The 25905-nt window shown below is 40.4% G+C and overlaps 1 protein-coding gene across 1 annotated transcript in view; it reads left to right on the top strand.

Annotated features, from left to right (window-relative positions):
- Window positions 1–3674: 3674 nt before the first annotated feature.
- Window positions 3675–25905, top strand: part of YES1 (YES proto-oncogene 1, Src family tyrosine kinase) — a 50369-nt gene continuing 28138 nt past the window's right edge. The window contains exon 1 of the mRNA XM_034061608.1: window positions 3675–3867. The gene's annotated coding sequence lies outside the window, so the exon portion shown is untranslated. The remainder of the gene's footprint in view (window positions 3868–25905) is intronic.

Here is a 25905-nt window from a genome sequence, read left to right as displayed (position 1 = left end):
CTTACTGAACTACTATACTCCTGTGTAATTCCCATTACATACAAGGAAGGTGTTTCACTTTTAAAAATCAGTTATTTTATTAATAGCTTCACTTGAAGAAATTAATACAACAAAACAAAAAACTACCAACTTATTTAATTAACGATTAGAATATTCAGATTCAAAAGAAGTACCTAAGCTTTGCTAAACTCCCTATTAAAAATATTGATGTAAGTGCTTAAAAAGTAAGCATGTTAGTGATAATAATTAATTCAAAGAAAAATCCTTTTTGTAATATGATTACACAGTACAATGAGCAATGGGAACTTGGCACATGCATTTCAGGAGATGCTGCTATAAGATATCATTGCTTCCCACACTTTTAAAGAGGAAATGGGTAGGATGAGACCTTGACTACCATACTTATTTCTCAAAATAAAGGAATGAATTTAGGTCCAGCAAAGTTTTTTTCTCTTAAAAGAAAAACATTTGCAGGAGACCATGAACCAGTACAATATTTTTCTGTTTATTCCAATTTATTGTAAAACAATCCCACTGTTTTCAAGAATGTATCAATGTTTCCAAGTTACTAAAAAGTAACCTTTGCTAAGTACTGTTAAAGCTCTTTAGGAAATCAATCTGCTCGTCTCCTTCAAAATCTCAGGATACAAGTCCTGTATTCCCCAACCACAGATCACTGAACTCACACCTATGCCTGAAATACCTTAGTCTGCCTTCCTCCACCTCTGTTCCTTCTTTCTGTTCTCACACCTGTATTCCTCCTTATAACATTTAAAAATATTTCATTTGGCATAATATGCACTTGATCCTACCAACTGAGTAATTTGAGGGAAAAAAAAAACATTAAGGATTTTATAAATTATCACTTTTTGTAGGAATTAATTCAAATACACAAGAAAAAAAAGGTATCTTTTCAAAGATAGCCTAAATTTACAAAGGCATTGTCCATGTATTTGCACAAATCTTTAAGATTATGTTAATGCCAACTAAAAATTGCAACTAAAACAGTTGCAGAGTTACTGAAAGCTGAGCCTATCTGAAGGGCTATTTGTTAACTGTATCCAACAAATGCAATGCTGAAGCTTACGAGGGCAGCTCCTCCCTTCCCTTCCCCATTTGAGAAAGTCAAAAATATTAATTTAAACCAAAACTGGATGGGAAATTCCTAAAATCAGGCACTGGCCTCGGCTGACCTGCAGCTGACACTTGTGCCAGTTCCAGATGATGCCTCCTGAACAAGTACCGAGCGGCGCCACAACTTGCATAGTTCATAGCACTCACAGCGCTGCCACAGATTTGAGACCTCATTCTGTAACAGCAGTGTAGCAGCATGAGGGAGCTTTACCTAGAAAAATGTGGTGACAGGCTGCAGGCTGGCTCACAAGCCAAAAGTGGCAATGACACCCCAAGTCCTCTCCAGCACATGAACACATACTGAACCACCAGCAGTTTGATGGTTTTAAGTCACCTGTTCAACATTTCCTTATAAATATGAACACTCAGACTACCAGTGACAAGTGCAAGACAATTTAAGCAGCAGCCAATTTTTCCACTGCAGTGAAAGCATGTCTAGCCTCCAAGACTCCCGACTCAAACTCCCATCTATTCTTTTACACCCATATGGTATGGGTCTAAGGCTTGCTGTTAGTTATGGAACTGGTCATCTCATCTTCTCCCCAACTGCTCGGCTATTTTAATCACACTGTGCTTGAAACTAAGCATGCCAGTCTCCCCATTATTGACCAGTCAATCACTGGTGTGGCTCCAGTACTATCCGTGGCAGCTGGCAGCACATGTACATCAGCAAGTGAGGGCCATGGTTAATGGCTCAGTCTTTCAGAAAGCCACCAAACCATTCCTTATAGCAGTACTGAGCACTGAAAGCAGTGGGAGAGGTGTGATGGACCGAGAATCCCAACAAAGCATTTAGTGCCACAAAGGCACAGCCAGGTGCTGGGAGAAAGGATAGCTATGTAACCCTACCCATTGACCCCAGGCCTAAAACCTGGAAGCCAAATTACAGGGACAGCTGGCAACAGCCAGTATGCCTCAACTATGAAGCTGTAACCCAATGCTGAAAATTGTCTTAAGAAAAATTAGTAACTTTGAAGCATAATGAAGATGATGACAGAGCCTGTTCTGCTTTTCAGATATGTGCATGTTGCACTGTAAAATTAAGCACACATCAATGTTTGCCTGCGTGTAAAATCACCACCAACAGTGGAGGTGAAACCTTGCTCTCACTCATTATTATTATTAAGCCCAGCCAGTGCTGTGAAGCAGTGGCAGACCCAGAGCTCCAACCAGTCTGCAAACACTTCTCAGTTAAGTAATTCATCGACCAGGACAATCTGCAAAACTCACTTTTGATTTCTAAATTAAAAATCAATTCTGTATAATGTGATTTAGGCTCCTGACATAACAGGAATATGATAAACTCCACCATTCTTAACAGGATTACATGAGTGCAACTTATGGTAAGGAGTCTCCATATCTAAAATAGTTTTGCTTTTTTGTATTTTGTTGACTGCTCCTGTATTTATGGTCCCATAAAGGCAAATATATGTATTTGCTTTATCTTAAATCAAAAAACACGAAATGGCTTTACACCACTGCCTGAAGGATAAATTGGACATCCTGTTTCAATGTTTTTAATATATTATTGTTAGTGAGCAATACAATTACTGGTTTATGTTCAGTCTCTGAACCAAATAAAGAAGCAAGAGAGAAACGCTACTCCAGTGTCAGATTTGACTATTAGAGTACTGGAATAGTAAAGGATAAAGACGAGTAAGAACTGCTGATTTGCCCATGTAAACTTCAGTCTTTGGCTCTTCACGGTTTTTTCCTTTCCTTTCGCTTCTTGCAGTCCGCAGTTCTGAACACTAGATTGCATTTGAACGACCTTTCTCCGTGAAGCCCACCTTGACATAAATCCCGATCTTTATTTCTTAAATTGCTAAACGCTGACTTCTGGAAGAGCGACGACTGGGGAAACCCGTAACACAGAATACCACGGAATTACTGGGGCGTTACTCGTAGGCTTTGTCTGTGCTCTGTGTCACGACCGCAGGCTTGTTCCGCGGGGCAGCACCGGGCTTCCCCGAGCCGCAAGCGCCGCTCCCGCCCGCCGCTCCAGCCCCTCGGTCCCTGCGGCCCCCACACCTCGGGAGAATCCTTCTGCATGTTTGACCCAGAGATATGAAATTCACCAAGCCTAAGCCGTAGCCCACCTGATTATTTTTCATCGCCTTTCTCACACCACGCCACGCCGAAGGGCTCCTCTGCTGGGATCTTTCAGGTGCAGCTTCTCTGTCGAGAGGCTCACCGAGCCCCCGTATTTAACCCGACAAGAGCCCCACAACCTAGCCCCGACTCCCTCCCCGCCACCCCGCGTCTCCACCATGTTGGCTCCGTGCGCCGCGGCGCGGAGGAGGAGAAGGAGTAAGATGAGGAGGGGAAGGAGGGGAGCCACCGCCAGCCCGGCTCCGCGGGGACAGCCCGGCTCCTCCCCGCGGCCTCCGGATCGGGCGTGGAGCCGCTGCCCCAGCCGGGAGGGGCGGCGAGCCTGCCCCGGGCTGCATGGGGCGGCTGCGGGGGGAAGCACGCCACAGAGGAGGAGCCGTGCTGCCCACCGGAGAGCCCGACCGTAGGGGCGGGGAAGTCTCCTCCTCCTCCAGCAGCGAGGCTCTGGCTTCCCGCACGCACCGGAGCGCCCGGCTCCCTCCTCCTGCTCCTCGTCCCTCCTCCCTTCCCCTCCTCCCCCCTTCCCTCCCCGGGTCGCCGCGGCTCCGGGAGGAGCGGGGGGGGCCCCGCTTCCTTCCCTCCCCCCCTCCTTCTCCCACCCGCCACGCCGAGGAGAAGCAGGTGAGGACCCGGCCGCGTCCCCGGTTCCCCGCCCCGCGGGAGAGGCGGCCGCGATGGCGGCGGCAGCGGCGCCCGCTGAGGCGCTAGGCCCCGGCCGCCTGGCCCCGGCCTCTCCCCGCTGGGCGGCCCCGCGGGAGGGGGCGGTGGTGTGGGGGGGAGCGTCCCGCACCCCCGGTCCCTTCTTCCAAAGAAAGTTTCCCAGCAACTTTCTTCCGGGCCCGAACCCCCGCCCGTGGGGCTGTGGGGTCGGGCAGGAGCCGCGGCGTTCCTCGCCGCCCGGGACTGGGCTGGGTTGGCCGTGGGGGGCGGGCGGAGTGGAAGTAAGTTTGTGAGGGGAGGCTGCCGCCGCCGGGCTCCCCCCGCGGCCCCTTCCAGCCTGGCTGCCGCGATCGCGGGCCGGCTGCTCGTTCCCCGGTGCTGGCGTTCACCTCCCGCGCTGGTGCTCCTGCCTTGGCTCGGCTCCGGGGGCCGGCGGTCGGGGGCAGCGGGGCGTAAAGGGGCAAAATCCGGGAAACAGATTTTCGAGTCGCTGTAGCTTGGCCTGCGCGGAATTATTTCCTATTCTTTTATTACTGTTTTTTTGGGTTCTTTTTTCCTCATTGTGCTGGTTTGTATCCCTGCGTCGTGCAGGAACACGATTGCTTTAAATTTCTGAGTCATTAATTTAAATGTTCAATCATCACAGTTCATCATGCCTCCTCGTCTTAATACGGCTAAACCAAAATGTATTGGACATGCACAGAGGCCCCTGTGCCTTTGGGGGCTATGTGTAACTTTCCGCGCTTTGTGGACCTGCAGGTTTGCTGTGTGTGAAGTTATGTGCATCCCACAGGCCAAGGGTTAGAGTTTCTTCTCCTCTGTTATACAGTATTATACAAGTTTGTTGACTTAGTTTCAGAATGGTCCATACCAGACAAATACCTGCTATGTACCTGGGTAAAGGCCACTTCACACTGGGAAAACTGGGGTAGAAGTATTTCGAACTGCCTGTGATTAAGGAGGCATATTCAGATATACCTGCTGAACTAAACCCTAGCAGAGGGTAGTCATTCATTTAAAAGTGAATGTTTGGATTTATTTGAACTTGCAAAATGTTCCAAAACCAGAGTAAAACGTGGAGTATGTTGCCAAGGAAAGCGTATTGTTTTTCTGTTGCTAATTCATAGCTGAATGAAATTTCAGGCAAAATTGACCTTTACTCAGGGAAGCAAGACATGAAAGCTTACCTCAGAGGTTTTTTTCTTTCATTTTTGGACAGTAAGGCTTTGAGGAGGGATTTCTAATAAAATGGCCATGTCAGTTGCACCTGCAGTTTCTCTGTCAGTGGGTAGAATGGTTTTGCTATAACTTGTATGTTTCTGCAGGCTTCATAGGTGTAAGAACTGTTCCTTTCCAAACAACAAAACCTTGTACTTCCCCTGGAGTTTTGCATGCCTGTCTGTAAACTCAGGTATAGGAGGTTCTTGCTGAACATGGGAATGGAGCAGGAGTTATGGGGGTGTTTTGCACAGCCAGGGCATTGGGGTTAATTTTGGGACAAGGTAGCATTTGTGATGGGAGCAGGAAAGCAGCATTGATGCTCTGTTAAATTTCAAGCAAAAAAATCCACGTGAAAGAGTGACATTAGTTAGAAGTGATCGGCAGTGATTATTCCATGAGTTTTGTTATTTCCTCAGGAGGTGCTGCAGCTTTATTTCGTCAAGAGGGTCAGCTCAAATGCAGTGTCTCTGTGCCCTCAGCCCCTCTAGTAACTCTTCTGGCTGTTAGCCCGTTTCAGACAGATTTGGCAGCAGAGGTCTCCCAGCTGAGCAATTTCTACAAAATTTGTGAAAGTAAGGAAGCCAGGTAGGAGAGGACTCATAACCGGCACACTGGAGAGTTCATGCCAGCACTTATCTCGAGCTGGAAATTGATGCAGGAAATGGGGCCTCCCTGGTCTTGCTGCTCACAGAGCTACTGGTCCAGTTTTCAATAAGTTTTTAGTATCTGGACACCAGTACCGCCCTTTGAAATCCGAAAAACTTAATTTGGAATGAGGGTAGTGAACCTAAAGTAGCTTAGATCTGTATTTTGTATTATAAAGAGAGATTTTCAGGGGAATGTTTATCACCTAACAACAGGTTTTTTGGCTGTGAAACAAATGAACAAAATTGAAAGAAAATTTAAGTTGCTAGGTTATTTGAAATTGCTAGAAAAATGCTTCATAAATATTTGGTGTGCTGTGTACTGTGTAACAGATTTATTGAAAGCCTGCAATTCACAATTTAGGTTTTTAATCAGTATTCATGTAACAGCAGAGACTTGCACTTCTGCACTAGAGGAATATTCTTTATTTTGAGCTTTGCATACTTCTGCTGCTCCTGAAGAATGAAATCAGCACTCAGTTTGCTCCAATAAATTATGTCTGTCATGGGACAGTGATATGAAAGTCTGTGGTGTGGCAGATGTCAGTTTATGTGGTCAAAGTTTATGTTATGAACGAAGTAGCTGCATGGTTTTACTCTTCCATCTGCGCTGTCTGGGGGCAAAAGCTGTATATTTTCAGTAGATAATTCCTTAGTGTGATCTGTTGGTTAAAAGAAGTACATTCTTTCATCTGTATTCCCTACTTGGATCCAACTGTTTTGCCTGATGCTTTGATCACAGTTTGCGTAAGCTACCTTGATGTTAATTTAAAAATTGGTGTCAGTATTAGCGCAAAGACAGCTTTAGGAACATGTCCTTATTGTGCTGCATTGCATCAAGCAGCCCTTTTCAGACATCTTCTGTGAACCTGTGGTTTGTGAAGCCTTCATGAAAGGTTTTGAGCTTGTAGTACTGGATGTCCTTTGCTAGTTGATGGAACAGATTGATTAGTGAGAAATGTAGTTTCTCAAACTTCTGTAACAGAATGGTTTAGTTGTTGCCTTGGAGGAACCACCTCCAAGTAGATAGCTCATTCTCAGAATTTATTTCATTTTTGTTTTCCTTGAGAATGCCAGTAGGATGCTGGTTTATAGCCATGGATTTTATGATGCTGCAGCCACTGTTTTTTAAAATTTTATATATTTATTTGTTTATTTTTAATCCAAACCGCTTTATGTTTGTGATATGGTAACTTCTTTCAATCACTACAGTCCCCAGCTGCATTTGAACCAATGACTTAGGGCCTTAGGTTTTGGGATTGTGTTATCAACTGCCAGGTTTTGAAGGCAAACCCCAATAGATTCCCATGTGTATTCTGGATTTACTAGAGAAAAAGTCATATTGCAAAGATACTGTCAACTAACTGTTGGGCAGGTTTAATTTTTGGTTTTAAGAGGTCATTCTTACTGCCTTTTCCACCTGTAAGGTTTATCTATACTGATGCCCATGCATCAAATCAGAAGCTGGCACAAAAGCAAGTTACTGAAACAAGTGAGACTGCACCCTTAGGTAAAGTGAACATGCATGGCTGATTGCAGGACCAGAGATCACGACAGTAACATTAATGCCAGAAATTTAGTAAGTAAATGCTATTACTTATGCATCAGTTTTGTTCCCTTTATATTTAAACACATATTCTTTAAAAATATAAAGAATAACTGAAAATAGGGTGGGAGATGCTTTTTCTGTTGTCACATTGGGTAGGCACCTGCGTAGAACAGCTGTTTTCACGCTGTGTCCTAAAAGTCAGTGGGTCAAAGTTGTGCTCTGCTGAAAGGAGGCCTCTAGCTGAGTGGTATCCTGCAAGGACTGACTGTTAGCTCTTGCTTGTCCAGGCTTCACAGACCAGCAGAATACTGCCATGGGGATCAACATTAAGTGGATCCAAGGCCATGTTGACTGTTACGGCTGAGACTGGAGTTTTATTTAAATTTTCCTTAACTGTAGTGTTAGGCAATGTTACAGGAGAATGCCCAGGAAGTAATGAGCACTAAAATCTCAGACTGGCATCATCTGTATTTCAGCTGCTTTTGTGCTTTAAGATGTTACATAGTACATTAGACAACTTTTTTTTGTTAACCTGGCTGTATTTTATCTTTGTACTTTTGGAAGGCAAATGCTATTATAATAGTGTTACATGAAACTCTTAGTAAGTATCTATGTTGGCTACATTTGTATCTCAAAAATTTATGTAAATTTTGAATTCTGATGGTGCTACTGAACTTAAACTTATTTGTCTTTCAAACTGGTACTTAAGGGAGATGAACAACTGTGGCTTAAGATACATGTTTCTGTGGCTTTCTTCACACCAGAAGTCTAAGGAAGTCTGGAAAAAAATGATTCTTCAGAAATGTTGAACCACCCCTTCAATTCAGACATTAGGATCAACTAGACCAAGCGAATAACTTAATTTACTTCCATTGACAGTGGAGTTGAGTAAACACACCCACATAAGTAAATCTTTGTAGATGAGAGTCTTTAACTTTGTTTTGGAGAAACTTCCAGGAGCATTTTGAGGCATTAATCAGACATGGAAAGTCAGTCTTCATACTGAAGGACTTTGGTTCAGTGGGGTGAATTTCCTTTGTTTGCACATGCCCAAAGCACCTTTTAATCTTGCAAAACTGAGACAGTAATAATGCTTTATTCATGATGTGAATGACGGAGCATAAATGCAGCCAGGTCTCGGGTATGCTTACCAGGACTGAAGGCCCTGTAGCAAAAGAAGGTCAGAGTGGAAGGTGGTGTTCATGTTCAGTCCCGTTCCAAATGTTTGCCCATGGTTCAGTTAAATCTTTTGATGGCAGGCAGAAAGTTCAGCTTCAGGAAGAAAAACACAGTATCTGGACTAAAGGTTTTGAAATTTTCAACCCTACTTAATGCCCTCATGATTGTAAGAAAAGGCAGTGCTTATGCGAGGTATTTAAAGAGTACTTAGAGGGTACTATGATTCTCTTGGGCACATGGTATATCATTATAGCTGTTTTGGCAGTCAGCCAGGAAAAGAAGACTTAAAACAAATTAATAGTGAACAATCCAGTCTTAATAAGTTATTTTAAGTATGGTTAGATAACAAAATTAATATTTATGCTTAAAATGTGATAAAAGAAAAACAGGTCTGAGTTGTTACGTGTATCTTCTTGCTTTTCAAGAATATTTGACTGGAAACTAAAATCATGACCAACACTTGTAACCACAGAAGAATAAAAAAAAACCCCAAAACCTCTAAAGTCCTTCTGTATACTGTGCTCTTCCTTTCCACACTCTTCCTGTTTCTGGTTGGTTTTTACCAGCTTGGCTTGTCCAACATTAATACTCTATTTTGCCAGCAACAGTACCCCAAAGTCCAGAAGACTGTAGCAAGGACTGTGGCCACACGCTTTCCTAATTATTAGGCTCCCTTCCTGAGCATCGAGTATTGCCCAGCATCTTGATGGCAGGGACCAGTGATGAACCTCTGGTCTGAAGTATTTGGGCTAGATGGACTTCTGCTCCAGTTCATAACAACTGGCCTTCCAGTAGGCTTAACTTACTGAACATGTGCCTCAGAGATGTGCAATACTATTGAGGCGTTGATCAAAGTATGCTCCACTGAAAAATTAATGTAGAATTAATGTCTAAAAAGTATTCTTGTTTTCAAAATTACATTTAATAGAAACTAGCATTCATTTGCCAAACTGTGGGAGAGAAAATGTTATACAAAGAGCTGGTTGAGGAAGGAAATTTAAAGATAAATACAAAGATCTGTATTTCATTGTAAAGTGTTTAACATAAACTAGTAAGTTTAGTAGTAGATCTTCCAAGTTATTTTTTCACTTCTCTTGTATCTGCTTTCTTTGTCTTGATTCTGATTCTGGTTTTCTGCATGGGTGCAGTTTGAGATTAAAACCTTACCTTACTGATTTTCAAACCAAGATCATCAGAAGCATTTTAACAGCCAAAATTTGTAGTTTTTCAGGCAAAAAAAAATTAAAAACATCTTAAAAACATGCCCAAACCTAATAGCAAACTTCACATTTTGTAAATCTGTAAAGATGCGACATTTATGTTCATGTGAGGACTAAGCAAGGGTGAGATGAAATGAGAGTAAAGCTTATGGTGATAAAAGCGAGTGTTTTATGTCCCCTTTCCCATAACTTCTCTCACTGAAAACACAGTGTACTAGCAGAATACTTTCCTGCTGCTGGTATTTCTGTTGATACATAGTGTTTATTTGGTATTTGTGATTAGCCCTGATTTCAGTAGTTCAGCTGAAGCATTCCACATATCTTAGAGATATGAACTTATATTGGTGCTATGATGAAGCCGAAAACATGTAATAGTGCAGCTTATGCACTTGCAGATAATTTCTCATATTAAAAAATCTTGCAATATTTCAGTGACAAGTGAACCTGAAAAAAAAAAAGTCAAGTTTTCTTTCTTTTTTCCTAATACAAATTTGTGCAAGGCTTAGATAGATCCATAGGGCAAAGGCCATTCTCTGCTTTTCGTGATGACTAACCCAGGTGAGGTGTGTATCATTCTTGTGAGAAGGCTGTCTGGTACTGCATGGAGATGGAAGGCTTGTGAGTTTCTTGTTTGGGGTTTTTCATCATAAATCTTAACAGCGCTTCTCCTGCTTGATGCACATGTTTGTTAAATAGAGCCTACTAAAAGAATGACTGTAGTAAATCAGACCAGAAGTCCATCTAGGACTTCTTTTTTCGCTCCATCTAGGAGAAATTTTTAATGTCTGAAGTAAAAGTGTTTGGAAGTCTAGTGAAAGGGAAAGTATCAGAATGGGTTCTTTTAGCAACAGATGGCAGTTCTGATTCTACTTGTTTTAAATAAAAAGTGTTCAGGTTTTCTTCCAGCAATAGTACCTGAAAATGTAAGTGTGCTCTCTGGTTTCTGAGGCATGTGATATTTGGGATTTTTGCCAGTGTATGTTCTTTATTTTGGTTTTTCTGGGCTCATACCCCCAACCCCCTTCCCCCATCATGAGTTCGAAGTAGAAGATGCATTAATAGAATGACAAAGTCCTGAAAGCAAAGAGAGGGTGGGGTTAAACTGATACCAATGATAAATATTTGTTTAAGGGCTTATTAAAGGTTCTGATAGTATTGGCCAGATGAGCTCATCTGTAACTTAACTGAAAAACATGCATTGGAGAGAGAAAAAGTGTATACTATTCTCAGTGTGGACACCCATGTTTAATTCTGTTTTCATAGTAAAGTTAAACATTCTGTTCAGACACACAGCATGAAGCAATATACTGTTCATTTTGAAAACAATTACTCATGAAGGAAAGAGAAGGGATAACCAGGATAATGCCTGAGCTGTTACTACTAACCAGTTGGGGAAATTTTCCTGAGAACATTCCTTTTCTCAGGAGCCACACTTTTTTAAGCCTGAAAAGTCAGAATTGTAATAATATTCTGTAGGAGCTGAAAAAAGGGTTATGTGTTTGGGGTGTTTTTAGGTTTTGTTTGGTTTTGTTTTTTGGGGACTTTTTTTTTTTGTAATTCCTTGGTTTGCACATGAATGAGCAAAATGCAAGTACAGAATTCTCAACTTCAGAAGACATAATAAATGCTGGTTTTTATATGGCTTTAGAAACAAAGGTGCAATAGTAATATTTTTTTTTTTTACTCTCAGGTACAGTTTTGTACTGCATTTTAAGTACAGTAATACATTTAAACACAGTTTATGAATCGTAGTGGTTGAGGTTATTTAAAGTGATAAGCTTTCAAAATAGCTTACTGGATAATTATACACATTATGTAATTTGGTAAAGATACCCATCCTTTCATTTTAGGAAGTATTTCTTAGCTTGTGTGCTGTAGAAACCTGTAGAACAAATTGATTCAGGCTATCGTGATGTACGTAAAATGAGACAAGTGGTAGTTTATAGATGAGAAGCTATTTCCCTGGAAACGTTTGACTTGTTCATACTAAGTAGGTGTATTTAAATATTCTGGAATTAATTTACATTGGCTATTGAATCTAGGGCTCTGATTGCCTCTCCTTCCTCCCCCCATTAGCTTAGATCTGACATACCTTCAGAATACTATTGAAATTTAGTGTGTACATGGTGAAGCCATAGCCAAGTTAATACAAAGTGGCTTATAATAACAAGCACGGTACTGTGTATCCTATGTGTTTTAGTCTTTTATTCTCCAAATGTTTCTCACATTCTAGTGAACAGATATGAAATAATATTAAGTGGGGGGTTAAGACTATCCTCTCCATTTGTAACAGCTTGTATTTCTTTATGTATTTTGGTGTTTAAATTCTGATTCCTGGTGGTTATGAATGAGCTCTTCGTGTTTGGCAATTTGAATTTGGTTAAAATTTTCATGGCTAACAATGTAATATGAATAGGTTTTTATCTTTAGCTTATACTAACAGTATTTCTTAATACAAATTGATGTAACAATATAATTTTTTCTCTGCTTTAAATATTAAAAAAATGCCATCAGAAGAGTAACTTTCAACTATAACATTCATGTGGTCAGTCAACATATGATTTGTCTCTGCAGGTCTGTGTTTTGCTTTTGCTGTTACACAGATGCTTAGAAGTAAATGTTGTTTACTGCGCTATAGGTAATATATTATAGTCAGGTAACCAGTTAATTTCAGTTACAGAATCAAATCGCATTTAGGCATAGTAACCTGCCAAAACTTTTGAGCCAGTGGAGTGATCATAGCATAAGAAATTCTTGAGGAAACCCTAACAACACTGATGGAGAGTTGAAAAGTTTGTGTTACTGTGACATGATTCCTACAGATTGGAAACCATGCCATTGAACTGTTGCTTCTCTTAAAAGTGTTTCCTAGACTTGAGGGGTTGTTACTCTTCACCCTCAGTTCCTCTGAAACTGAAACGATGAGGCAGATGCAACATAGTGTAGTTTTACAGTCACAGTATTTGAATAGAATTGTCTTATCATTTTTTAAAAATTGCCACATAAACCAGTTTTTTACATGCTTTATACTGAAATGGAAATTAGACTTCCATTTCTAAAAAAAAAATGTTTGTTTCATCAAATCAGTTGGTGGTGGGTTTTTTTTGTTTTGGGTTGTTTTTTTTTTTTAATTTTTTAGCTAACTAGGATGTGGAAAATCAGAACCTATTTTTATTCACAGAAATTGTAGCATTTCTGTTCTAGGACCTGATCCTTTTTCACACTAAAGTCAAGTGCAAAATTCCCCTTGACTTCAGGGAGAGCTGGATTAGCTTTACACAAAAGGACCAACTTGTCCTCTGGGATAAGGGGAGAAAACTCTATTGAAGCAGACTTCATTAGAGTATAAAATGAAGACAAAGGAGTGTTGCTTGCCTTTACAGGCGATGAAATTGGATCTGTTAGCTCAAACAGCTAGAGTAGTTTAGTTGAATCAAAGACTTTTCCCTTCTTCCAACTCAGTAGTACGGTTATACTAATTCACTGCATTGAACAGTGAATAAGATGTTGATTATTTTTGACTACAGATATTTTACAGAACCTTGAATCTGTTTATGAACTCTCTTGTCTATGTGGCATAAGAATTAGGAAACTCAAACACCTTATACACTGTTATAGAAATGTTAAAGCAGTTTATCCTTAAATAGCTGAAAGGGATCCACAAACCATTTAAATTTTACTAGGCTTTATATGACAAATTGCATGGGGCTTGGGAGTCTGTATTTTCAGCATCAAGCTGGCATCCTGAGTGGCTTTCTGTTGCCTTGCTGAGGTGGAAGAGGGCAATTCATTTACACTGAAAGTTGGACTGGACTTTATCCCGTGTGTTTGCTTCTGGAGTCTGGAGTAATCCCAGGGATCTCCACAGTAGACAGTAGTGCCTTTGGCATCTTTTTTTTTTTTTAAGCTCTACACAGTGATATTGTGTACACAAATGATGAAAAAATATTGTTTGAAAAATGAACTCAAATACAGTGATTACTTATGTAATACTCTGCTATTATTTCTTGTAAAACGTATCGTTTGTCACTCTTGCATATCAAGTGTTTCTTTCAGTGCTCCTGATGTGTGTTTGAATCATGAATTAATTCAAGCCTGTGATTATTTTGACCTAAGCACTGTATGGCTTTCTTGTACTTTATCTTTGAAGTCTCACAAAGGGAAGGGGGGCAGGAACATTGTAATCTCCTTAGAATGATTTGAGAATGAGTCCTTAAATGTTGCTCCATGTTTCTTTATTAACATTTCACATGTGAAATAAGATCCTCTCCCTGGGAAGAACGCAGATCCACAGAGCTCCTAGCTGTTTAGCATACATAGCTCTGCAAAAACCCCCTCCACAAATAACTGCTACTGCAGTATTTAGCTGGTGTTGGCGGGTTAAGTACTAAACTGAAATTCTCCAAAACACTTGAGGTGCTAAATTTACAAAACAAGACGCAAGAACTTTTTAAGATTAGTCATAGTTAGGAAGCTCATTGAACCACCAGCATCTTCCTGGAAACATCCTGTACTTTTGTCATCTTCAGCTAGCTTCGTCTATTCACGGTCTTAACTGCTTTTTGGTTTTTAGAAACTCTTGCTGCAACTTCTTTGTGACTAAGGCGCATTGTCAATCAGTCCCGTCCTCTCCATGCCAGCCAACTGTCCCCTTAATGCAGCAATTCACTTGGATGAATAGTGCTCATACTTTAAGGAGACAATTGCCTACCAGAGAGAGTGCCAAGTTGATTTAACTTTGCACAAGTGTGAAAGAGTTTTTAAACGGATGCTGTCGACGAACATTGGCCCAGGCCTTCAGCTGCCTGGAAATTGTTATAATCTTATTGGGAGTATGTCCAAATTTGTTTAAAGTATTTTAGTCAATCACTTGGCTGCAGAGAGCATTAGTATCCAAGAAACTGTTGTCAGATGATTGTCCTTGGTCTGTTGGAACTACAGCGGACGTGTCCTGGCCAAATGCACAACAGTGCTTTTAAAATAGACTCTTTTTTGGCAGTACATGACTAAATTGGTGAAAGAATATGGGATTATTGTTGTAATGTGCTCTTCCAGTTCAGTTTAATGCCAGTGTGTGTTTGAAGCAGTTAGATGTATAAAACTGTGTAAAACCACAACTGTAACCTGCCATTACTGTAAGACTTACAGAGCTGAACAACCATTTAGCCAAACCAGCTACTGGGTTATCTGCTACCTGGGAATGTTTAGAACCAGACAGAATTCACTTCTTTGCTAGCCAAAATTTTTGGATGCATTTCCAGTTTTAATGGAGATTGAAAGGATCCCTGCCTTCTAGGTACACCATCACTTGAATGCAGAGGGTTTGGTGCTGTGTATTTTCTTCTGCAATAGTGTAAGCCCAGGCCTTTTCTTAGCATAATTTGGCATCAGATGAGTCTTCACTGCACTTCTGAAAGGAAGAGAGAAGGTGGAAAAAAGTTAAGTAAAAAATGTGGGGACAAGATGCTCCCTGAAATTCCTGTTGTCTCTGTTCCAGGGAGGGTGGGAAATCTGAGAGAAGGAGCTGCTTCTGTCAAGAGTCTGACATAATATTGGGATTATAATAGATGCGTAGAAAGGATACTATTAAAAAAATTCTTATAGGCAAGATGGTTGGATGGTATGTCTGATGAACTTGTATTTTCACAGCCAACAGTAAGTAGTGAGTATATTTGGGGGTGGGGAGGAGGGTGTTTTCCTTGCTTCTCTGACATCATTAGGCTATTACAGCTGCAACAGCATTGCTACTAGTTCAGATACATTTGTGGAGAAAAGAGGAGCATTGTTATTTCAGTGCCTGGCTGGAATCAACAGTTTGTTAAGCAGTGCCATTAATTGTTAGTTGTTTTAAGGCTATCCCAATTAGTAGACATGCAGTTATTAATGATTATTGGAAATTTGGTATATTGGAAAAATTGGTATATTGGAAAAAGTGAAGAACAGGAGCTAGAATAATTTCCAAATATGAAAGACTAGATCTTGATTGGGAGCTGTCAGCATAACATGGATTTATGAGGAGGAAATCATCCTCAATGACTTTCTGTGATGAGATGACTGGCTGGGTGGATGAGAGCAGAGTACTGGGTATCTTGATTTTAGTAAGGCTTTCAGCATGGTCTCCCATACCATCCTCATAGACTGATGAAGTATGTGCCAGGTGATTGAATACTGAGAGTGGCTGGAAACCAGCTGAGCTGCTGGGCTCAAAAGGCTGTTATCAGTGGCACATAGTCCACCCGGAGGCCAGTCACTACTAGTGTACCTCAGGGCTCAATACTAGTGTCTGTCCTGCTTAACACATTACAAAACTGTAGAGGGTTGATAGACCAGAGGGTTGTGCCGCCATCCAGACAGAACTCAGCAGATTGGAGAAATTGATGGGAACCCCATGAGGTTCGGTAAAGGCAAAAGCCTGGTGCTGCTCCTGGGGAGGAGCAACCCGAGGTTCCAGAATGTGGTAGTGTCCAACCAACTGAAAAGCAGCTCTGGAGAAAAGGACCTGGGGGTTCTGGTGGAAAAGATGTAAAAGAACCAGCAATGTGTGTTTGCAGTAAATAAGGCCAGAGAAGTCCTAGATGCATTCGGAAAAGAGTTAACCAGCAGATCTAGGAGGTGATCCTTCTGCTCACCCCTAGTGAGGCCACACTTGCATTACTGCATCTGCTTCTGGGCTTCCCAGTACATGAGAGACAGTGGACATACTGGAGAGTCCAACAGAGGGCTGCAAAGATGACTGAAAGCTCTGTAGCATCTCTTCTATGAAGAAAGTGTGAGAGAGCTGGAACTGCTCAGCCTGAGGAAGAGAAGGGTCAGGGGATGTTATGTGTATAAATACCTGATGGGGTAAAGAGGACAGAGCCAGGCTTTTCTCAGGACTGTCCGCTGATAGGACAAGAGGCAGTAGGTACAAGCTGTAATACATATGAACATAAGAAAAGAACGTGTTGAGTTTTTTATTGTAAGGGTGATACGATGCCGGAACAGGTGATCCATAAGCATTGTGGAGTCTCCGTCCCTGGCAATAACTGAAAATTGGACACGGCCCTAAGCAACTTTGTCGTTGACATGCCTTTGAGCAGGGGGGTTGGAGTAGGTAGGCATCCTTCAGAAGTCCTTTCCAACTTCAGCTGTTGTGTGATTTTCATGAAAGGGTTTAAGAAGGCCACTACAGTAGTAAGTGTGGTGGTTGAAATGAAACAAAACACAGGTGGTGAAAGGCAGAATATTTTTGTATGCTTGTTTTGGCAGCCAGATTTTTTTATTAATTTTTTTTTTTCCTGTCAGCTTTCTTATGACAGCTTGGGAAGGGGGGAGATAACTCTTAGCCAACTGCTTTGTCCTCGTGGTTTCTTAGCTTTCTGCTATTAATATCAAGTCTGTGTTTGGCTTTATTGTCTGCTGTGTCTTCTCCCCACTCCCATGGCAGCAGTTGCGAGGATTCTGTTAACTTCTCTGCTGCCTGGAAGACTGAACAGCACCAGAGCCTTTTAAGTCAAGGAAATCCTCATTTAGAAAGATATTTTTTCAACATCTGCAATAGGATCTTTTTTTTCTCAGTGCTGTAAAAACTGAGGATGTGAACTCTATGCTTGCTTCAACAGTCTTTTTAGTAATGGTGATAAGGTGGTGGGGGTTTTTTGGGTTTTTTTTGGGTTTTTTTCTCCCTACATTTGATAAAGCATACTGAATTGATGAGTTCATGCTGTTCTGTTGGTGTTAGAAATAAGGAGTTCCATTAGACTAATACAAAATATAGAGGAAAAAAAGGAACTGAATCAGTTGAATATGGATTTAAACACATTATTATGTTTAACATCTTACCAATAGAAATACAGTCATAATGAAACCTAGAATTTGAGCTTGTGTCACAGAAAAGCACCTGATCAGTTTACTAAGGTAGGACTTATTTTCACTCGTCATCTTTGGACTTGTGAGTAAAAAATAAGATGAAAGTCAGCACTGTGCTGAGGAAAAAGTGTGTGAACTTGAACATGAAATTTACAGGTCACTTAGAAACCTTGTGAAACAAAACTGCAACTTCACACAATTGGTGAGGATAAAAAATATCTATGTATATTGAAAATGGTTTGATTTAGTCCATGTCTCAAGTTGTCTGCTCATTGGTTTTAGTTTCCACAGAAGTTAACAATTCCAGTTGTCTAGCAAGATGTTTGAAGTTATACTTCCCTTTGAATACTGTCTCATTTGCAAATGAATAACTATGTTGTCACAAGCTCATTTGTGTTTTCTGGTAATTAGGACAGCTATTAAATAGTTGAATGGCTACTACTGCACAGGAGCATATATATATGGAACTGAGTGGAAAGATAAGAGAGTTCTTCTACTACAACTAAATATTTGTAGTATTACTCGTATGGTAAATCTTTATCATTTACTGATCTTCCCAAAAACACAGCTTAAACCTTCTAAGGAAATGAAACAAAACCCACTTACATCTCTTTAGAATGGCTTGCTTTAGCGCTTACGAAGTAAGCTTTTGCACATAGGAAGAAGTATGGCTTTACAAATGGCAAGCGAGTAAGGATTATTGTACCATAGATACTAAGCAACACGTGCAACATCTAGATAAGATATAAAATCATTTATGTATGATCTGTAATGTCTTAATTTGAATGTGACACTGATTTTGTTTTTGTTTAAAACAGAAAAGGCATCAGGAGATGTCTGGGGAAGTACAGATCAGTAAGCCTGACATCTGTTCCAAGTAAATCAGTCAAAATAATAATGAAGATGACATGGATAAACACAGTGTATTGAGCAAGACTTAAGAGCCTGCTGTGAAAGGATGTAACGTTTTGCAAATTCACTGGAGGTTTTTTTGAAGGCAAGCAGATGAATAACTAAGATCTGACAGAAATAGTTTACTTGGATGTCCAACAGGCATTTGTCAATGGCCCCCACCAGAGAATTTTGGAGAAACTAAGCAGCCATAGGATAGAGGAAGAAGACTTCATGTGGTTACATTAATGACTAAAATGCAAGAAAGGGAATTGGAGTAAATAGAGAGGGGTGGAGGGTAACAATTCTCCAGAGTTATATTAGTGGAGAATGTTCAAGTTCATAAAGGATATTAAATAAAAGTGAGCTCATAGCCTTTACTGATGGGTAGCAGATGCAAGGCAGACCACTGCACATGGACTTGTCCAGTTGCTGAGTAATGTCGTTAAAATGGCAGATGAAGTTTCTCGTAAATTGCTTCACATGATATATTTGGAGGTGCAGAGGAGCAAGCTTGCCTTATAATCTAAAAAAAATGAGCTCGAAGCTGACTGTTGCCACTAGAAGTGGTTAGGAATGAAAGAGAGAATAATTATTATACTCGAATTATCTTATGTAGTTCTGCCCCGATCCCTCCTTTCCCTGTCACATCTCAAAAAGAGCATAGTTAAGTTTTAAGGAAGAGCAAATCTGTAGCAATTATCTGTAAGAAAAGCAGCTGAATTCATTATTGTAGAAAAGGTGACCAAGAAGTGGTGTCACAGAATCCTGTAAAATGTTCAGCAGATCAATGGGACATAAATAGGGAGTGTTTTTTAGTGCACACACGCACTACGAAGTATCTAGTGAAACAGCAGCTGATGAATTGAAAACAGACAAAAGGAGGTGGTTCTCAACAGAACATGTAATTAAGCGATAGAATTTCTTGCCGCAGGAATTTAAGGAAGCTAAACATTACATCAGTGCAGAGGGAAACTGCTGTTGCATGGAAGAAGAATCATCAAAGGAAAATACCTATTCTTGTTCAGGAAATCCTGCTTCTGCAAACTGTTGGGGGCTAAGGGAGTATTCTGGGGAAGTATTACATGTTTGTTGTGTTCTTACATGCTTCACTTGGTATCTGTTGTCAGGTGCTGTTGGTGAGGGGATATTTGAATGGACTTGGAGCTTTGGGTCTTGTTCACTACAGCCATTACTTTATTGTAAAGCCCATCCCTTTTTTAAATTTGATTTCTCTGTTACTCATTTTCCAGAATCCTTTCTAGCAGTAACACTTAAACTTTGGCCCTAAATGGGGTGCTAACCCATTTACAGGGTGTTTAAGTCCACTGGTTACATATTCTTTCTGTGAGCTGGTGTGTGACACCAAAATATAAAATATCTATGAGGAAAGGATTGTGTTTGGAGCAGCGATAGGACTGCAGGTACGCATAAGTCAATGGTTTAATTTCGTATTACTTCATCCCCTTACTGATGTATAGTACTTTTTTGGTCATGTAATGGATGCACTTCCAATCGCCTCTCTCTTACGTGCTCCTCACACAATATGGTGCCTTTAGGGAAAGAGGTTTTTTCAGTGAATATTGATCAAACAAATGTATGGTTTGGGTTGTCTCTAGGCTGGTAATTTCTGCTTTTCCTTCAGACTCCTTTGAGGTGATTTTTGTATTCCTTTCTCTCCTCCAGACAATTTAAGACCCTGTATCTCCTTGTTGTATGTGACCAGATTATTGGTAAAAATATACTTCGTGTCTGTAAGATTATTGGCATAATCAGGAGACCTCTTGACTTGTAAATGGAAAAGTAACATTAAGAGGACACTGTGCTGGACAAATACTGCATTTGAGAAGATACATGCTATTTGAAACAAGAGGCTACTATTTAATGTAGCTGCCCTATTCCTTTTTTTTTTAAGGTGTCAGCTGCGCAAGTCAGAGAAAGTTTTACTGTTTGATTCAATCTTAATAATTACTTTGATTTAGCAGTATGCTTTACTGTGTGACTGATTTTTGAATCCCAAGTCCCCCCTTTATGTAGAAATATAATTACGGTTTAGGCTGAGTAGGCAGTTAGTAGACTTAGTAATATCTTTTCATCCACTTATACATCATTTTATGAAACTATATGGATTCTGGATAGCTTTCTATGTGGTTGCATTGTTAAGGTTTGTACGAAGATGTAAGATGGGGCGTATTTTAAAGGTGTGCTTATTTTTCCATGAACATTTCTAGTGTCGTGCAAGGGGAAAACAGTGACTGCGCTAGTGTTTGCACACACAGTTTAAGCTAATTCCAGATGCTAATCTAGGACAGTGCTGCTTCTCACATTATTGAAAGAAAACTTTACTAGCTTTTTTTTTTGCTGTTGCTTCAGTCCTAGAAGACGAGAACCATTAGCCATGCTATGCAAAGTAAACTTGAACATTAGCAGCTTTGGCTGCCTATAAGTGAGCTAGTTCTGTAGGCTCCCTTTATAGTCAGTGGAGAGAAATAAGCACTTTCACTGCATGATTCATCTCACCCCCAGATGGATGTCTAAATTTGGAAGATTAATTCCACCTGAAGTCCATTACCAACTATAAATGTCATTAGTTTAAACTAGGGAATTATTTAAAAGGACACTGGCTTGACTGGCACAGCAGTTGAGTAGAAGTCTTCCTTTTAATTCCATGAGTTGTGTTTCAGACATTTAAAATCAGCACTCTAACCTGTTTCGTATTTTGTGTTGTTTGAAGTTGCTCTTTTACAGCAGATTTGAAACTTAACAAGTACGATATATTCATATTACCTAATTTCTGAGCATCTAGCCCTGCAAGGCTGACTAGTCCTGTTGCCAACTGATTTGATTTTTGGGATGCAGGGATGACGACAGAGACTAGCGTAATGAGAAGAGCAGGGCATGTAACACAATTTTTTTTCTGCTCTTTCTGTTAAATGTTAGGGATAAAAAAAAATAATTTAGGTGTCCTTAAAATCGTTGCTCCTCTAGAGGAGCCCGTGTCTTTCCACTGGTTGTACCACAAACCTGTGTAAGGTGGTCCAGCCTTCACATTTTCAGGACCAAAAGGTAGGCAGTGTAGATACCCTCCTTAATTTTTGCTTCTGTTTGTCTGGAGCAGGCATTTGGAGTGGCTGGTATCCTTTTTAAGTACTTTCCATGCTGTGCCATGCTTCCTCACTCTGCCATGCTTGAAACTCTTCACACACCAGCCCCCTCACCCCCTTTTTCCTGTTTATAGTTTTTGATTCCTGTCAGTGGCAATCTCCTCCTGTTTCCTCTTTCTTTCGGGAACTCTGCTTTTTTTGTCATAATATGTAGCAACATTATTCTCTTGATAACACTGATCAAATCCTGCCATCAGACTCTGTCCTTACGCCTGAATTAAAAATAAATTATTACAGTCCCAATTCTATTGTATCATATTATATATTGTCTGTATTTTCTATCCTATTTTCTATCCTGTTATGCTTATGTTCAGCTATATATCAAAGTCTGATTTTTTAAACATTTTTTTTTATTTCCTATATCAGCCTATATCTAGAAAAGTAGCTTGGAAATAGAAAATAACTAACAGCAACATTTAATGTTATGTGTATCATAGAAACCTGTATCCTTCAAACATTTTCCTCCACCAGATACAAACATAAGGAGGAGTTCCTCATTAGGAGCTTAGGGGAAATCAATGGTTGCAAACTTGGTACTGGAGGGTTATTGGAGATTTTAACTGAGAGAACTAGGTCCTGTACAGCTACTGTTTGGACTCTTTACTTGTTCTGAAAAGGACATAAAACAGTTCTCAGCTCTCTGATGAAACCAGCAAAAGTCAGAAGTCACAGCTGTGACATGCTACAGGAAGACAGGAGGATGGATGAAGCACATTGTCAGCCCTTAACACTGGCAGAGCATTTGTCAAATAGAAATTACCAGGCACTCCTAGAAAAAAACACCTCCCTGCAAGAGGGGGACATAAAGAACCCTAGCAGTCTTTACGAGTTGGGAATGGCTGGATAATTCTCCCCATCACTATTCTGACAGTTTAATCCTGAGTGTTGTAGGAGCAGGAAGTGCAAACCTGTCAGTTTGTGAGTTAAGGAGCGATTGCTGAGCTCTCAACTTGATACTGAACATTGCCTGGCGACAATACCCTTTTTTCATGTTGAGTTTTAACTAGTATTTGGTAGAAATATGAAGTGCTACCTACTCCTTCCCTGTAAGATTGTCCCAAGGAAGTTACTTGCCACTGGTTTTTCTTGTCCTTTTACTGTGTATTTGGGGTATACAGTGTATTGTGCACATCTTACCTGTCTTTAGCCCAGTCACCAGTGAACTCTGCTGTTCCTCTGGTGGCCTAAGGTAAAGGGTATTTATTCTAATTATACTCACACTCATGGTTGTCACTCTTAGTAGTATTCTTTGTGAATAGGAATGGATTCTGGCAGCAAGGAGTCCACAAATTACTCCAAACAACAGAAACTGGTTTTCAGAAGATCATTTTGTGTTTAGTCTAGAAAATAGTGTTTAAAAATATGAGAAATTGATTCTTAAAGCTAACCTGTGGGATGATCGTATTGAATTGCTTCCTGCTTGAAAGATGACATTTGGAAGCATTAAGTTTATAAAACTGGTGAGGACTTAAAGCAATTTTAAAGTTTAGAAGATTAGCAAAGAAATCCCAATTTCTGGTAGATAGGGAGCACCTTTAACTTTCTCTCAGATACAGCTTCCTATTTAAGCTTATGTGAGGTGAGAAGCAGGAGTTTTAACATGTATGTAAACCATTGGTTTAGATCAGTATGAGAGCACAAATAAATAAGAAAACCACAGGAAAGGACTTTAAAGACCTCTCCCCACTCTCCAGGAGAAACATGGAGCAAGGTTTTCTCTTCTTTCTTTTGTTTTATGGCAACATGATAAAATAATAATTGAAAAAATTTTGGTTTTTTAGTTTGTTTTCAATGAATAGTTGGGTTTATTGAAATTTTCAGTTGGAGCTGTTAAATCTTCAGCAAAGTACGTATTTGTCGTGGTTTAAAACCAGATCCGCACAGTTCGCTCACTCACTTCCCCCCTTGCTCCCCCAACTCCCAGAGAGTTAGGAAGGAGAATCCAAAGAATGTAGCCCCCACGGATTGAGATAAGAATGGTTTAATAGCTAAGGCACAACACAAATCACTACTGCCATTACTACTACAAATAATAATGATACAGCCAATAACAAGTGAAGAGAATACAACACCTCACCAGCCACCGACCCATAACTCACCCCACCCTGCCCAACCGAGCACCGAGCGATACCTCCTCCATCCCCCCAGCGCTCCCGCCCTTCCGGGTCACTCCCGGTTACATCCTGGATATGACGTGCTATGGTATGGAATACCTCTTTGGCTAGCCTGGGTCAGGTGTCCTGTCTCTCCTTCCTCCCGGCCTCCCCTCCTCCCTGGCAGATCATGAGCTCAGAAAAGGCCTTGGACAAAACAAACATTTGAGCAGTAATTCAAAACATGCTCGCTATCAAGCAACTGTTCCCAGCCCAGAAGTCAAAACACAGCTCTGCACCAGCTACAAGAAGGAGAAAAAATGACTGCTACGGCTCAAACCAGGACAGCATTTTAGCTGGCTTAAGCATGCTGCTTATTTTTGTAGATAAGTTCTACCATTGCAATGTTTCTATTAGGCAGCATCAATTCTATTGTTAATTTGTTGTTTCTTTCATTATTACTCATAACCTAAATTCTTCTGACATGTGACCAAAATTTGAATAACTCGTGGAAGTTACTGAAGAATAGGTTGTTTGATATGCACACTTCTGCTCCATCCCTAATATCTTCCCCCACCCTTCAATTTAACATTTAATTAAAATGGAAATTGTGCTTCCTTCTGGCAATACTTTTGGAGTCAAAAGAGTATTGCTAAAAGCTCTGCTTACTGGTCAGGAACAGGAATATCTGCTACTAAACAGCAGTTATTTACCCCAAAGAGACTCTTTAAGTATACATTGTGTACTCCTGAAAATAAAGTACCAGACTGATTGAGAACACAAAATGGCCAAAGCATTTTACATACCTATTTAGTAGTGCATTATCTGAACCTGTCAATGAGAACTGCAGGATGTCTTTGTACTGGGTTGTACCCTGTTGTAGGTTAACAGTATTTACCTACATGAAATATGACAAAACTATTCTCTTTTCTTTGGTCTTTGATATTCTGATCCTTTTTTTAAAGAGAACTTGTAGCACTCTAGTTGTTGTCCTAGTGTCTTTTCACTTTCCTCTTCACACCCTTCTCTCATCTATTCATGTTTTGTGTCCTGTGGAATGACTACCTATCAAAGCTGTTGATTGTGTTCACCGATTGTGTGTTTGTGTGGAGAGTAGTGCCTGATAATGTGTTTTACATCCCACTGGCTCATTCACGCTTGAATTGCGTTCTGTGTACTGTAAGAAGTAATCTGAGCTGGAAAATGCTAAATCAGAGAGAAGGCCCATTGCTGAATGTGGAAAACCTTTAAAAAAGGTGAAAACTGATGCCATCTTTAATGTAGATGTCTGAAGACTACAATATTTTTTGAGCTATATTTAATAAACCTCCCATCACAGGGAATGCTGACGTGGTTCCCCTTTGTTTCACTCCATCTGTCAGGAAAAGTTTGTCTTTAACCTCTTTTTCAGGAAAGCTTTTATGAGCTGTGGTTAAATCCCTTTCAGCAGTTTTAAGTGGTAGAGGAAAAACCAAGGGAAGAGGAATCGAAAGGAAAGCAAGTAGGAAGAGAATGCTGTATGGTTTTCCATTACATGCCATTGTTGCAGGTTTGGTACACTCAGTACATGTCATTCTTAATTGCTAGCCTGGAACTGGAAAGAGTTCAGTGTTTTGATTCCTTAGGCAAATGAAACAACATGAATGTGAGAGAAAGTAACACCTTGTTTTGGAAAACAAATAATTTAAGTTTGGTTTGGGCTTGAGTTTTGGGGTTTTTTTTGGTAGCAGGCTCACAAAATCACTTGCAAAATGCCCACCTTTGGAACAAAACCTTTCTGACTGTAACCTACAATTAAGCCAGTTTTGCTTCCCAAGACAAGAAGTGGGTACTTTCCTTCTACAATGTGTTTGCTGAGGTGCAGCAGAAGTGTCTTTTTTCCTGCAGAAGCAGATGAGCTTGGTAGGTAGAGCTGCTGCATGGCTGAGCTCCATGCATGTTTCAAAACACAGTGCGAGGTGCTTGCAGCATAGATAATGAACAAGGAATGGAGTATTGGAGTAATTATAAGAAACTCTGGGTAGGGTAATGGTGAGACTGTTACCGTGTCCTGTTGCCTCTATTTTCAGATGAGTGATAGATCTGTTGGCGTGTTTTTTCCCCAAAAAATTTGTCTCACAGCTCTACCATTGGATTAATTTGGATTAGTTAAGTCATGCCTGCTTAGTACAGGAAAATTATTGTACTCCT

Source organism: Melopsittacus undulatus, chromosome 1, assembly GCF_012275295.1.
Source record: "Melopsittacus undulatus isolate bMelUnd1 chromosome 1, bMelUnd1.mat.Z, whole genome shotgun sequence".
NCBI classification, from domain to species: Eukaryota; Metazoa; Chordata; class Aves; order Psittaciformes; family Psittaculidae; genus Melopsittacus; species Melopsittacus undulatus.
This window is presented reverse-complemented; position numbering and strand designations above follow the sequence as displayed.